Source organism: Nelumbo nucifera, chromosome 8, assembly GCF_055504915.1.
Source record: "Nelumbo nucifera cultivar China Antique chromosome 8, China Antique-T2T, whole genome shotgun sequence".
Taxonomy (NCBI): Eukaryota; Viridiplantae; Streptophyta; class Magnoliopsida; order Proteales; family Nelumbonaceae; genus Nelumbo; species Nelumbo nucifera.
The window spans coordinates 544,795-560,290 of NC_142656.1; the positions used below are offsets into that span (position 1 = coordinate 544,795).

General features: G+C 36.7%; 1 long non-coding RNA gene across 1 annotated transcript; it reads left to right on the plus strand.

Moving 5' to 3' along the window:
* The first annotated feature begins 4,076 nt into the window (after window positions 1-4,076).
* Window positions 4,077-10,341, plus strand: LOC104600450 (uncharacterized). The gene is made up of 3 exons (XR_735670.3): window positions 4,077-6,207; window positions 6,468-6,537; window positions 9,856-10,341. It is a non-coding gene; the product is annotated as an uncharacterized LOC104600450 (long non-coding RNA).
* Window positions 10,342-15,496: the final 5,155 nt, after the last annotated feature.

Consider the following 15,496-nt stretch of genomic DNA (forward strand, 5'->3'; position numbering starts at 1 on the left):
GTGTCGAGCTGAGGTTTTCTTAGCAAGCGACGTGTCGAGCTAAGGTCCCCTTAGTTGACAAGGTGTCGAGCTGAGGTTTTCTTAGCAAGCGACGTGTCGAGCTAAGGTTCCCTTAGTTGACAAGGTGTCGAGCTAAGGTCTCCCTCAGTTGTTGAGGTGTTGAGTCAAGATCTCCCTCATTGACCGAAGTGCTAAGCCGAGGTCTCGCTCAGTGGTCGTGTCGTCTAGCTCGAGCTTAATTCGAATTAGAGACACGAGGTGTCGAGCTAAGGTCTCCCTTAGTTGATAAGGTGTTGAGCTGAGGTCTCCCTCAGTTGTCGAGGTGCTGAGCCTAGATCTCCTTCAATGACCGAGGTGCCGAGTCAAGGCCTCCCTCATTGGTCGAGGTGTCATCTAGCTTGAGCTCAGAAGTTCGAGCTCGGCTTAGCTCAAACTCAACTACCTTTGATTGCAGGTCCCGTAGTAGCCAATATGCCGAGCTGAGGTCTCCCTCAGTTGGAGAGAGTGGCATTCTTGTAATTTATAAGGGGAGAGGGAGAGGGGGAGAGAGAGAGAGAGAATTGGTAGGAGAGGGAGTGGCATTCTTGTAATTTGAAAGAAAAAAAAGCAAGAGAGAGAGAGAGTTGGTTGGAGAGAGTGACATTCTTGTAATTTGAAAGAAAAAAAAAACAAAAGAGAGAGAGAGTTGGTAAAGTGTGGCATTCTTAATATATTTATATATATAGTGTAAATACAAGATTTATAAATATTATTTTGCAAGATAATTGTTACGCCTAAGCCTGTGTGAGACAATGGTTGGCTCTCTTCTTTTCACCTTTCATCTCTAAAGTTCTTAGTTGCGATTACCATAGAATGGGTGACTTTGGCAATTTTTCTGTGTATTCCCGTTTTCAGGAGTTTCTTGTGAAGTTTTGACTCTGTTGGAGGTCGGTCCTCCTTTATTGGCGATTCCATCTTTTTACGCCGTTTGCAGAGCGCTTACAAGAATTTCTCCTGGTGGTCAAGATTTATTGCAATCTGTATTGGGTTTATTTTTCTTTTTTATTTGCTGATTGTACACTCATAGGTTGTATTTGAGTTTCTGAGCATTCTTAATGAAATTAGCCATTGCCTTCAAAAAAAATAAATATTATTTACAAGGTCTTGCACCACATATTTGTACTTACACTCTTTCCAAACTGAGCCTTTGAGAGGTTAAGTCTCTTCTCTCTCTACCTTCCATTCCCTTTGTGGGTAAGGTGAATACTGAATAGGGTTGTAAGACCTTTGGAAGCAAAAGCTTTGGCAATGAGCGAGAGGGCTTTGTTGTGCGGCTTGTGCCACAAAATGAAATATCTCATTATTATTTTGGAGGCTGATTGGGAAGACTTGGTTAAGCAATTATCCAACCTGTTGAGTGAAGTGCCGACATCTTCTGGATTTTGAAGGATCAATGATATCCGATGTAGTTATAATTCTCTCTCGAAAGTCATTTCATCTTGATGCAAGTTGGTCAATTTTTTAATAATTTCGACCGGTTTTAATTTAGTTATTATGTTAACCTAAGAGGTTAGATCGGTTTTAGTTTGGTCATTTGTAAATTCATCAAAATTAATACAATCAAAGATAAATATTAATATTTTATATTTTAATTTTTAATTTTTTTAATTTTTTTAATATGAAAAAGAGAATAATTCTCCATATTTCCTAGTTTAAAATATTTGTATTGTAAATTTTAATTTTTTTAATTTACTTTTTAATAATACCATTACAAGTTTTTAATTTCAAACTAATTTTTAAATTTTGGTTAATTACCGATTTTCTATTTTAATTAATCAAAACCAAACCAATACCTTCAATTTTTAAAAATACTAAACCGAAACCAAATTAATCAAATTTCGATTTGATTTTAATCGATTTTTCAGTTTTTGAACGACTGTAATTCAGTTGGTAGGGCTATTGGTTGATGAAATTATTAGATTGCATTAGGTAAGTTCGTGTCAACTGCCAAGAAACGTTCAACCTAGAAGTTTAACGGCTGTTAGGTGACCGTTTCTTTTATAAATTCCTTCCTCTTCTTCCCTGAAATATCTTTTTTTTTATGTCAGAAAGAGTAATTTCTCCTAATAGTTTTTCTTTATTAATCTTTTCTACTTCGTATCAATTAAAATAATTAAATTATTAAAATAACAATGTTTATTTATTTAATTAAACACAACTAAAAATAATTTTAAAATTGTAAATGTCATGAAGTTTTTAGACCACAAATCCACAATTTCTTTTAATAAAGCACATATATACGTCAGGTCCCTACTAGTGTATATATTTATATATTGTTATCTAGGGTGGTTGGTGTATTTGGTTGCTGGTGGTTGCTGTGTTTCATTGTTTTGCCTTAGTTTATTCTGATGAAGGAAGGGATCGTTTCGCATAAAAAATAAATAAATAAGATTTTGAACCCACAGTATCTCTTTTCAATTACCTTTTAAATAGACTTGCACATGGAAGATGACATGAATATGTACATCTGATGATGTAGAGAGCTGTAATTTGTTCCACAGCATTTCATGCTCAATTAACCCGGACTCTTCATCTCAACTTTTTATATTTTATTTTATTTTCTTGAATTTATCTGCAGCTCTTCATTCTCATGGACAAATTTATCTATTTGTTATTCTATTGGTAAAACTTAGTCCGAGCCCAGCCCATGAATAGGTCCGCATCAAATACGTGTACCAAATTAAAATAAATAGAAATCATTCTTGAAGCTAAACTATTTAATTTAAAAAGATAATCTTTCTTTATTTCAAAATTGAATATTATGAAGCATAACTATATAGGCACATTAGCATAAGAGCTGCTCAACCTCATATGTGACTATATTTTTCGGGATGTCAAGAGGAGTTCTATTTCTAATGGGGCGCTATTGAATTTGAAGGTTAAAATGTTTTGAATTTGGAATGTAACGTTTCTCATACCTCCTCTTCTCCTCCTTGGATACATATATATAATATTTTTTCCCAGGTCAAAACTTTATAGTTATTAAATGTGATATATGGTAGGATAAATAATGACAGGTAGGATCATATGACTTTATGGTTTTTCTAATTTATCAGGGAGTTTATTTGTGACTGTAGATGAAAGAGTTTTGGTGAATGGTGAAATTTTCCAAATGGAGCTGCAGGCTGGCTATTTTGAGAATTCACATTTGCGCCACAGAGCATCTTAATCGTGTATTGGAAATATCTCTCACAAACAAATTCGAGAGATGTTCTCAATATATATTGAGATGTGCATGTGGGGCGTTTTTGGGGTGCAGGTGTAATCTCCTATTTTGACTGATTCCTGACCATTTCTATTAATTAACAGAGTCAGAGAGATGCAATGTATTGAAGTAAAGTTATTAATGATCAATGTTTTAGCATTAAGATTAATTTAAGCAGGTGTTATGGAATTGTCAACAGTTTTTTTTTTTTATTTGGTGGGTATATAGAAAATTCATTAATGACAAAACGAGATAATTACATCACAGATGATTTCAAGTTCACTCAATAGGGTTTTTTTTTTATTTGGTGGATATATAGAAAATTCATTAATGACAAAACGAGATAATTACATCACAGATTATTTCAAGTTCACCCAATCAGTTTTTTTCATTAATGAAAAAAAAAACTCTTTCGCTGTTTGCCCCCAACAGCCTATGCTGTTGAGAGCTTTTTAGGTTCACCAATTCAAGCCCATATCTATGATTATGGTTTAAAGAAAAAAAAAAGAGGCAATTACTATTTTACTCAAAACGCTTTAGCAAGTACACCAGACTATTACCCTCCCTTCTAACCAAAGAAAAGGATAAATCAAGACCATCTGATGAAGAAGCTATGATATCTACGCAAAATAAGGCCTCTCTAGCTGATTTAGGCTCTCTAGTCTCTATCAAATAAAGCTTTAATCAGAGAGAGATTATTACTTTCCAAAACAAGAAATCCTTTGCAAGCTGGATACCTTTTAAACACGCCAAAGCTTTTGTTTGGCCCAAAAAGAATTGCCTGAACGAGTCCAAGGTGATTCGTGACGATAACACCATAAGCTACTGGCGATCCATTAACGTATGGAATGCCGAATGCCATGGGGTGGATTGGGTTGGGAATTTGTTAATTGACCCCAATTTTTATTCTTGAGGCTCATGTAGTTGCAACTTTGCAAGAAATTGATGGAAACGCAGGGGAGGTCCTAAATGCCCATAAGTCCCTGACTCCCCTATCAATTAAAGGAAATAACATTACAATGCTATCAAGGATAGCATCAAATTGAATTATGAGATTGGCATCGTTTCTCTTGAGACACTACAATCAAGTGGTGAGACATAATCAAGAGAAGATGATTGAGGATTTCTGAGTTCTTTCTTCACACCCATTAAAAATGCTAAAAAGAGTCGTTCGGAGCACACAATCTAGAGCTTCAATTCTTAGCTAAGACGATCAGTAATTGGCTGATTAAGTCCCCACTTGCGATGCTGCAACAACCTGAAGTTCGGAGCTAGTTAAAAAGCAGTTTGAAACAGGAATGGTTTAGAAAACCAAGGTGAATGATTATACACAACCGCTATTTCGCATATCAGCATGAAGTTTTGCTGCCGGCGTTTTAACACGTTGCACTACAACTCATGCAAGCAGTCCCAGTAATTACAGGGAGTACACCTATCTCAAATCTCTTATTGATCTGTCATAAATTTGCTATTTTGTTATACCACCTGTCGTCTTTAATGCTTAGTTACACCAGGAACAGAATTAAGTGTCATTTCGCCTTTGTAAGATTATCTTTGTTAACTTAACTAGTTAGATCTGAACTAAACTTTTATCGCTTGTTTAAATAGCTGGTTCAGTCTTTTTCTTGTTTCTCCTTCTCGCTTTCCTCTCTCGTCTGTTCTTTTCCTATTCTGTTGCCTCTTCTCTTACAGTTATCCTCTCTCCCAGTGAGTTTTCCCCGTCTGTCTTCTTTCTTTCTGATCAATGGAGAATCTGGAAGCTCTCAACGAAGCATTCCAGCAAATGCTCCAGGGAAACGGTAACGCAGGAGTAGATGTGGTAAACATCCAACATCTCATCCCCCCTGGTATCGGTGAAAACTGGCAACTTTCTATTATTTGTCGTCTTTTCACCCGCTTAACTGATCAATTTGACGACATAGTCCAAGGCCTTTACGAGCTCTGGAATATGGATTCCAGTAGCCTACTCCTAGATCAATTTGACGACATAGTCCGTCTGAACTTTCGTTATGCCAAGGATTATGACAATGTCGAGACAAATGGTCCTTGGACCCTCAATGATCAATGGACTTTAATGCAACCCTGGGTTCCTAGTCGTCCACAATATGCCTGGAATATCTAAGAAATTGAAGTTTGGGTCTAGATTCATGACCTGCCTTTTGAAACCCTCTCAATCAACGTAGGTCGCCCTCTTTGAACGTATTGGCCCTACACGTTTAGTTTCAGTAGTGCACAATTATATTCATGCAAAGGTCACCATTTCCATTAATCGTCCTCTCCAAACTGGTTCATTTGTAAGTATCCATAACTGGATTACTTACAGATACGAAGATCTCCCTAGGACTTGTTATGTTTGTGGAAGAGTTGGACATCTGTTTCGTCCATGTTCACAATCCATACCGAGCACGGCAAGACATTCCTTCAATTAGTTTTTTAATCGATGGTCCATGAATCACCCAGGCCCATGCCTGAGAGCTGAGCAGACTTTGCGGCAATCATGGTGACGTCATATCTTTAGTGATTTTGTGAATCTCAATGCTCCTACCCCCCAGCCGCAGAAGACCTTCACGACAAAGCAAACACCTCACCATCTAATCACCCAGCCCACAATAATGAAAACTCCCCTCCCATACCACCAGTTTCTACAAACCCGTTGGCACTTGGCACCCTCGAGTTTAGCACCTCCTCCTCTTCTAGTTTTAGTAGAAACTTTCAACCTGGCAGCCTCTATTCAAGATATTGTGAATGGCCTTTTTGAAGATGTCCCTGGACCCTCCTCATTTAGAGGTAGAAGGTCAAGAATTGACCTTTTATCAAGCTTGGAATCTGATCGGTTGTCCCCTGATCTACCCACTTACGATAGGCCTGAATCCTCAGGTACAGCTGAACAAGATGAAAGAATTGTTTCCATTAATCACGTGGCTCTTATTGATCCTAATACAACTTCAGAGAATCAGAATGCGGTAAGTCTCTATTTACTCTTTGTCTCCCCTGTTTTTTTCTCTCTATGGGCAGAGGTGGCTAGCCTTTATCAGCCCCACCTGTATCAATGATTATCATGAGCTGGAACTACTGTAGGGCAGGTATTAGGGGCCAAGGGACTTTGTCCACCGCATAAATCCAGATTTTATCTTTTTATGTGAGACAAAAATCCTAGACTTTAAAATAAATACCTTGACTACTAAATTGCGCTATCCTAATTATATCACTATTAACCCTGAAGGAAGAGCTGGCAGATTAGCAGTAATGTGGATTGCTAATTTTTTGGTTACTGTTGAGCTATCAACTTCGAGGTATGTCTCCTTAAAAATCCATTCATCTACCTTTAACTGGCTTTTGATTTTCATTTATAGCCATGTTGTTAAACACCATAGAAATATTTTTTTGTTAGACTTGAACTCAAAGCTACATAATATGGATACTCCCTATCTGCTCATCGGGGACTTCAAAGAAGCTGCCTTGGTTAACTTCCTAGAACCTCTAACTTCCTATAATTCCTCCAAATTAGCCGCTAAGCAATACCGAAACCTGATAATTGATCACAACCTCTTAGAGCTAAATATATAATGAGGTGGAATAACCTGGACAAATAAAAGAACAATAGGACATATCTAGAGAACCCTCGATAGGATTGTTATGTCTCCTGGTTGGCTTTCCATTCTTCCTAATGCAACCCTTTCAATAGGTTCAAAGTGGGGATCAGATCATCACCCCCTCCTGAATCTGAACTCTAAAATCTATAGTCTCCCCAAACCTTTTAGACTCTTCGAGATGTATCTATCAGAATCCTCTTGCAAGCAAATCATTGAAAATGGTTGGCAAATTCAAATTAATGGACATGCAGCCTATCGAATCACTCAGAAATTAGATGCTCTAAAAAGAAATTTAATCAGTTGGAGGAAGTCCCAATTTATTGAACCAAGAATCAAAATCCAGAAATTAGAAGATCAGATCTTTCAATTGGAATAATTAGGCACCATTGATCATGAAAGTCACTTATATAAGGAGTTGGATCATGCAACCAATCAGTTGGAAAGCTTTTGGAGACAGACATCTCGCCAGATTTGGTTGCAATTGGGAGAGAAAAATACAAACTTTTTTCACAAAAGCACACTTTTTAGAAGAAAAAGAAAATTATATAGAAGGAATTAAAGATGAACAAAATAATTGGAAAACTGAGCAATATCACTAGAATATTTATTGAATACTTTTCTGACCTGTACTCCTCCCAAAACTATGAAGAGTTGGAAGAAATCTCCAATCTATTTAACCCAATAATCTCGGAGGTAGAAAATATTATGCTCACAGATATTCCTTCTGTTGAGGAAATTAAAGTTCTTTTCAGTATAGGGAATCTAAAATCCCCAGGTCCTGATGGTATGCCAGCTCTTCTTGTTAAGGAATTCTGGGATTTGATGGGACCGGATTTGGTTTTTTTGGTCCAAGAATTTTTCCAAAATAAAAAAAAAATGCTAAAAAGGCTAAATCATACCTTTATTTGTCTTATCCCAAAAAAAAAGTGGACGGCTTAGTAAAGTCTTGGATAAGTGTATTTCCCCAAATCAAGCAGCTTTTATTCTTGACAGAGAGATGTCTAATAATTCAATCATCACCCATGAGATATTTCACTTTTAAAACACAAAAAACGAGGAATAGGATATATAGGTCTCAAACTAAATATGTCTAAAGCCTATGACAGGCTATAATGGTCTTTCCTCATTCAAATTCTTTCTCTATTGGGTTTTACCCCGGATTTCTACAAACTAATCAGATAATGTATCTCAACCATTTCCTATTTAGTCCTCATCAATGGAACTTCAGAAGGTCACTCTCATCCAATTAGGGGTTTGAGACAAGGAGATCATTTATCTCCTTATCTGTTCATTTTAGTAATGGAAGGCTATCAAGACTCCTTCATCAAGTTGAACAAGAGGGGAAATTTTAAGGTATCCCCATTTCCCAGTCTTCCCAAAAAATGAGTAAATATCTCATTTTTTTTGCGGATGATATTATGATTTTCATCAGAGCCCATAGAGCAGAAATTGATAATCTGATCCAAATTCTTAACAAATTTCAATTAATTAACATGGAAAAATCGAGAATTTACTGTAGTAAAAATATTCATCCCAAACTCCAAAGGTTAACCTCCAGATAACTAAAAATAAAGCCATTGCATAAAGATTCTAAATATTTAGGGCTTCCCCAGGAACAAACATTCTAAACTAACCTTTATCCTAGATAACTTAAAAACAAAACTCAATTCCTAGAGAGATTCTACTATAAGTCAAGCAGGTAAACAAGTGTTAATTCAGTCTATTCTTCAATCTATTCCAATTCATGCCATGACTCTAGTCAAATTCCCACAAAAGACTACGAATCAAATGGAAAAAATCATTAAGAACTTCTGGTGGGGAACCTCTCAATCAAAACCTCACCCTTTCCGCTGGTGTGCCTGGAATAAAACTCAGGGAGGGTTAGGATTCAGAAATCTAAAACTAACTAATAAAACTCTTTTCAAAAAAAAAAAAAAAAACAGCCTGGAAATTACTCAATGAGCAAGATAAACTATGGACACAACTTTGGAAATCAAAATATCTAAAACAATCAAATTTGTTCCCCCATTCCATTACAACTCCAAGCTCCTTTTTCTGGAAATCAATGGCCCCAAACCTAATAGAACTTGCTTCGGAATGTGGAGCTCTGATTAAAGAGGATTCCAACTTTCCAATCTTTCAAAGGCCTTGGTTACAAGAGCAGAATCAATTTTTCTGGATAGCTTTCCCTTTAGCACCTCATCTTAAAAACCTCAACATAGATAATCTTATCCACCATGGCCAATGGAATCAAAATGTTATTCATTCCCTTTTTGATACTAAAGAAGCTTTAAGGATTTTAAACACCCCCATTTTCTCTGCCTCCCATCCCACTTCTTGGATCTGGATCCACCATAGCTCAGGCAAATTCACAGTAAAGGAAAGTTACAATAAAAACCACATAATACCATACACACAGGTAGACCTAGACCATAGTTTTTGCTTTAAAAAACTTTGTAAACTTAAAACAACACCCCATTTTTAACTCTTCTTTTGGAGAATCTTGAATAACTTCATCCCTGTTAAAGATAAAATCATTCAAGATAATCACCAAAAAACATGCTCTATGTGTAAATTACAAATTAAAAATCTAGATCACATATTCATGGATTGCACCTTCACTCAAGCAATTTTGTTTGCTAATCCTTGGAATATCCAATTTCACATTTATCAGGGATCTTGGAGTCGCTGTATTAAAAATCTTTATAATCAAATTCCAGACTACTCCTTATTTATGAATATCTTCAGCTGGATAACTACAACTTCCTATTATATTTGGTATGCAAGAAATGAGATGATTTTTTAAAAAAGACTCATTCATCCCCCCATTATCCTATGTCAAATTAACAACTCTTATCATCCATCTCAATACCTAACTAATAGTGATCCCCATAGAAATCTGCATTTATTGGATAAAATTACCCTCAACATATCTCATAATGTGGATCTTATTGTATTTACTGATGCTGGAAAAATTTTAGACTCTCTTTATTCTTATGGTGTTGTATTACTTTCTAGAAATTTAGCACGTCTTCGAATAATTGGAGGAAGAACAAATCAAATTTCATCTGTCATCCAAGCCGAATTATATGCTATTTTGCAAGCCTTATCAGAAATCTCTCAGTGGGACATTCACGAAGTCTGTATATACTCAGATGCTCAACAGGTTGTTCAAGCACTACAACAGAAGGCTATCCTACCCTGGTCCTGCCAATGGCATTTGTGTAGGATAAGTTTTCTCGTCTCAAAATATAGACATGTCTCCTTTGTGTATGTAAATAGAAAGTTTAACAGTTCAGCCCACAAGGTATCCCAACTAGCGAAACTCCATCATCTATCATCTTTTATTTTAAATGACTATTAGGATGGGATACCTAAAGTGGAAGGCTTTGTTTTGTTAGCTTAAGCCTAATATAATGAACCTTTCAAAAAAAAAGTCCTTGATTCCCTGTTTGGGAGTATTTATTTTTATGCATTTATTGGAATTAGTGCTTATTTTAGGTTGCGACCACACATAAAAGCATTTATACCTATATATTAAAATGGAATGTGCCAAGCTGTTACTTTACTGCTTTTTGGTTATTTTTGAAAATCATTTATCTTTTTCTAATTGTTTTTTATAACCACTTATCTTTTTTTTTTGTTTTTTTAATTTTCGAACAAAATAACTCAAGTGGCTAATAAGCTTTAAGACTTTTATCTCCTCTCATTAACTCACCATTTATTCTTCTCCTCTTTCTCATTAACTCCTTTAATTATCTCACATACATTTCAGTTTAACTATTATTTTATATACATTAGATATATTTATATTAAATTATTATTATTATAAATAAAAATTATATTAAAATAGAGATATTCAATGATATATTATTAGTATAAATAATCTACTTTAATTTAAAAAATCATTTTTAAGTTAATTAATTATGTAATTTATATTTTAAAATAAATAATATTTAATTCACTCAACAAATAAAACCCGTATTTTAAAAATCGATTTGGAGGCTGAATAGTTTTTACCTCTAGGTCACTAATCAACAGTTCAACTGTTTGAGTTAGATAAATCAAACCATGACACATCTTTCATTTGCATATGCATAATATGATATAATTAATTATATTTTGTGTATATTATTTACGTTCAATTTATGCTTTACTTTAGTTTTTAATTTTTAATAAATAAAAGAGCTAGACATTGAAATTTAAGACCACAAAAGTGAGTTTTTTGTACATTGGAGTTGCAAATGCAAAGATAGTGAAAAGTTAATAAAAAAAATCAACCCAACTAGACAATTAGACACAAACTTATGGGTTTTGACTAAATCAACAGTTATTAACAAAGTAGTAAGTTTTAGGAAACTCAAAATTAAAAATAGGGTTGAGTGATTGTTCAAATGGTTTAACCATCTAAGTCAACAATAAGTTGAAAACATTAAATAAAACATCATAAAAAATTATAATCCATTTAAAATAATAAAAATTAATTAACCATAGTAAAAATATGTATTAAATTATTTAAGTAGGATAAAAATAATGTTATTATTATTATTATTAATATAATTAAAACAAGTAAATTAATAAAAAGCAATAAGATAAATTAAACACTAATGTCCATTTAAATTTAATATAAACTAATACAAAATTATCTAATATTAATTAATTTAAATTCTATTTTAAACTAGGGAATCCCATATTGTTTTGAAAAAGGTATAGATACTTTACTTCTATTAGAACATGTTGATGTAATGCAATAATGCATTAATTTTCTTTAAATACCAATTTTACCCTTAACCAACTTTATTCATAAATAATTACAAACCAAAAAACATTTTGGTAAAAAATTACTTAAAAAGTTTAGCATTAATGTACAAAAAAATAATATAAATTTATCTAGAGTATACAAAATTAGCCATTCGCAATAAAGTACAACTTGAATTGTAATTGAAAAAACTAAACATAACCAAAATAATACTTGAATTGAACTTAGATGAGCACCGTTTAACTGGAAATGTCATAAAGTTTTTTTCTCAATTTTTTTTAATAAAACCTGTGCATCAGTCCCAACTGGTTCACATGTATTTGGGAAGTAGGCTTGAATAAGTGTTTTTTTTCCGAGAAATAAATCAATAAGTATGTGTTTGGAACCGTGGATGTTTATTAACTAAACATTTTGTACTTGATTTGTTTGAAAAATCGAGAAAAGCAATGATAAACCCATTTGTTGACACTTAGGCACCATTAGACACGTCAGTAAAACATGAATAAACGCCTATCCATTGGAAAAACACTGAAGTGACACCCATGTGATAGTGTTTATTCAATAAAAGCCGACGGTTCCCAGACACGCTAAATTAAGTTTGCGTTTGAGAAATCTTTGGTAGTGTCTTCTGGGCTACTAAAAGCCCGAAAGCCCAATTTTTGAGCCTTTTCCATTTGGCAAAATAAGACCAGAAGCTCAGAAGATGGACCGCCCAAAAAGCTTGTGCAAGCCCGAAAATCCCCAAAATTGAGAAGCTCCAACTTATGGAAATCCCGGACTGTCTAAGCTATATCATACGTGTGCCAATAAGCACACGATTGAGAAAATAAAAGTTCTGTGCATGCTCCTCTTCAACGTAGGTATTTTCCTCCCTCCCTCCCCCTCCTCCTTCTTCTTCTTCTTTTGCTTTCTTTTGCTGCTTCTTCTACTCCACCGTAACCCATCCGTTTTCATTTACAGCGACCTACAAATAATATCGTTCTGTTCCCAGGTACAACCCATCTGCTTTCTTTGTTTTAATTGGAGTTTTTGTTGTTTGTTTTCCCCTATTTTATTGATTTAATATCTAAGAACTTCAATTCGTTTCTGCCATTAATCTTTTCTTTGGTATATATATCTAAAATTTTTTGATCTTGTAATGTTTGTTATGCTACTAAACTTCAATTCGTTTCTTTCGTTTTTCAATTTTCATGTTAATTTAAGTAGTGATTAATAATCCTTTCATCAATTACATACCTTTTAGGTTTGATTTAACTTGCCCTTGTTCAGCTATGCAACCAATCGTCAATCCAAATCCAACAATAGGTATAAATGGGAGAGACTCCCAATACAGTGACTGATTGTACATTCTTGGACAACCTTGCAAAAAAATCCAAACATTGTTCTAATTACAAGAATAAATCTTCCGTAATGTTAGTTGTGCCAGCCCAAGAGATAATCTTTGCAAATATTCTGCAATTTCTTCCCATCCAAATGGTCCAAAGGATGCCAGCTGGAAACAAATGCCACACAAGTCTGCCTCTTCTGTCCAGCCTAACAATATACGAACTGTTAAGGGTCATGGGTAGATTTTGGGAAGACTCAGCTCAAGTGGAGGCTAGCAAGAAAATGAGCCCAAAGTATGCTTGCTTACATGCCAAACAATCTTCATGTCTACCTAGCTTACAATTACTACAACCAAACGATCTTTGGGCTTCTTAGATCTACCTATGAAAGTTCCTATAGTCTTTTGGGTCTTCAGCTACTAGAAGATCTTCTGTTGAAAGACTTGGCAAACGCTCCCTAAAATTTTGACTATTTTTTCACAAGTAGCACTTATCGCATTTCCGATCCATCTTGACCTGTTACATAACTTTTGAAATGCCTATACTACCCCGGTAAAAGAAGCGTTTATTAGGATGATCACGCACCAATGGATGAAAAGATATGGTATACATTTGACCAATCAACTGGAATAAAAAGTTACTATATAAAGGCTCCACCCCCCGGGGGTGAAAGGTACGCGTAATCTTTGCTCACCAGCTCTCTTGTTTTCTAAGCTACTATCAGCTCGCAACTCGTTATTGACTTGAGCATCGGAGCGACCTCGCCGGGTAAGCACCCTCGGGTTTTTTGATTCACCTTTTTCAGATCAACTGAGTCCGTCGTCTACATGGAGCTAGATCACCTCCAGCTGGGAGCAGCCGAATTGCACAATATCATTTGGCGCCATCTGTGGGAATCGATACAAGAAGCTTATTTCCTCAAAAAGCATCCATGGCATCCTCCAGTAACACCGGACAAAGTGTTGAAATGAACGTCTCGGGGGGCAACTTCAGGTCCCAACCGTGTGTATTGGACAGTTCACTGTGCCTCTCTCTATAGATGGGATTCGAACACTGAACGTGCCTCGGATCATAGCACCGGTGAATGCCCCACTCCCTTCTACGGTGGGTGCAACCTTTGTTGAACCCTCTGTAATTCCCCCTGCAATTGGGCAGAACCAGCTCGACAACCTGGTACACTGCGTGCGGGCTATTCAAGTTCAAATGCAATAGGTCCAACAATTCCAGCAGTACCTGCAGCAGGTCCTACATCACTTTTACCAGCAGCAATTCCCACCGCTACAGTAGAATCAACAGCCAGTCCCACCTCGGCATCCGGCGACACAACAGAACAAGTCTCATCGTTAGAACAATCGCCCTCCTCGCTGGGGAGAGACTTCCCAGATCCAAAATCCTCTCGGGAGTCAGGTCTCGTCCCGCAGCAGGAGGGAAAGGCAAGTCACTCCTCCCGCCTCGCAGCAAGTGAATAGGTCGGGAAATACTCAGCCCGCCAGAGCTGCTTCGCCTCGGCCTTCACAGCTTGAAGCTTCGCTCATAGGGAACCGGTTCGGGGTTCTAGTTGCGGACTCTAAACAGGGCCCATCTGTCCACAGCAGCCAGCATCAGTAGTCCGAGCAACTCCATGCCAGAACAGTGCCCGACAGCACTGAAGTTAGCAGTACAAATGTTGAACCAGTCAAGAAGTAGCAGAAAACGGCGTCGTAAGGCACGCCGAACTACAGTTCCAAGCCAGCTCGCTAGACCAAGTCAGCCCGAACAGCCTAAAGGCAAAGAAGAAGCGAGCTCAGGAACCGCGAAGACCGCTCCCCTCCTCTCCGTGCCATCTCCCTTGTCCTCCGAGCTCCTGGCCACCCCAATGCCGAAGGACTTCAAGGTACCTCCGCTGGACAAGTATGATGGGTCATTTGACCCGAATGATCATGTGGATTCCTTCCAGTCCCAGATGCACCTAGTTGGGGCTGATGAATCTTGCATGTGCATTGCCTTCTCCACAACCTTCAAAGGAGTGGCTCGCACGTGGTACAGGAACCTCGCACCCAAGATGATCAAAAGTTGGGTGCAGTTCATACAATGTTCACCTCACACTTCATTACCAGTAAGAAGTGTCTGAGGTCACAGGAAAGCTTCCTTAGCATAGTCCAGAGGGAAGGAAAGTCGATTCGAACCTACATCAAACGCTTCAACGACACCTGTCTACAAATTCCCAATCTGGATCCCGCTGTAAGACTCACGGCAGCAAAGAGAGGTATCACTCACAGAGAATTTAAGTGGCACGTGGTAGCCAACAAGCCCAAGTACATCACTGGGTTTTTCAAGCTCGCTGATCAGTTCATCGGGACAGAAGAAGAGATGAACCAAAAAAGTGAGAACCCAGCGGAGAAGAGGAAACAAGAAGGCGACACCTCGACCAATGCGGATAACAAGTGAAGAAAAGACGAACCAAACAGGGAAGGGAACAATTCAAATCAGCGTTCCCGAACTCCTCCAGTTGAAAGGATGAACTACACACCCCTTAACGTGAAGCGGGGAGAGATTCTCATGGTGATCAAGGACGCCTCGTATGTGAAGTGGCCAC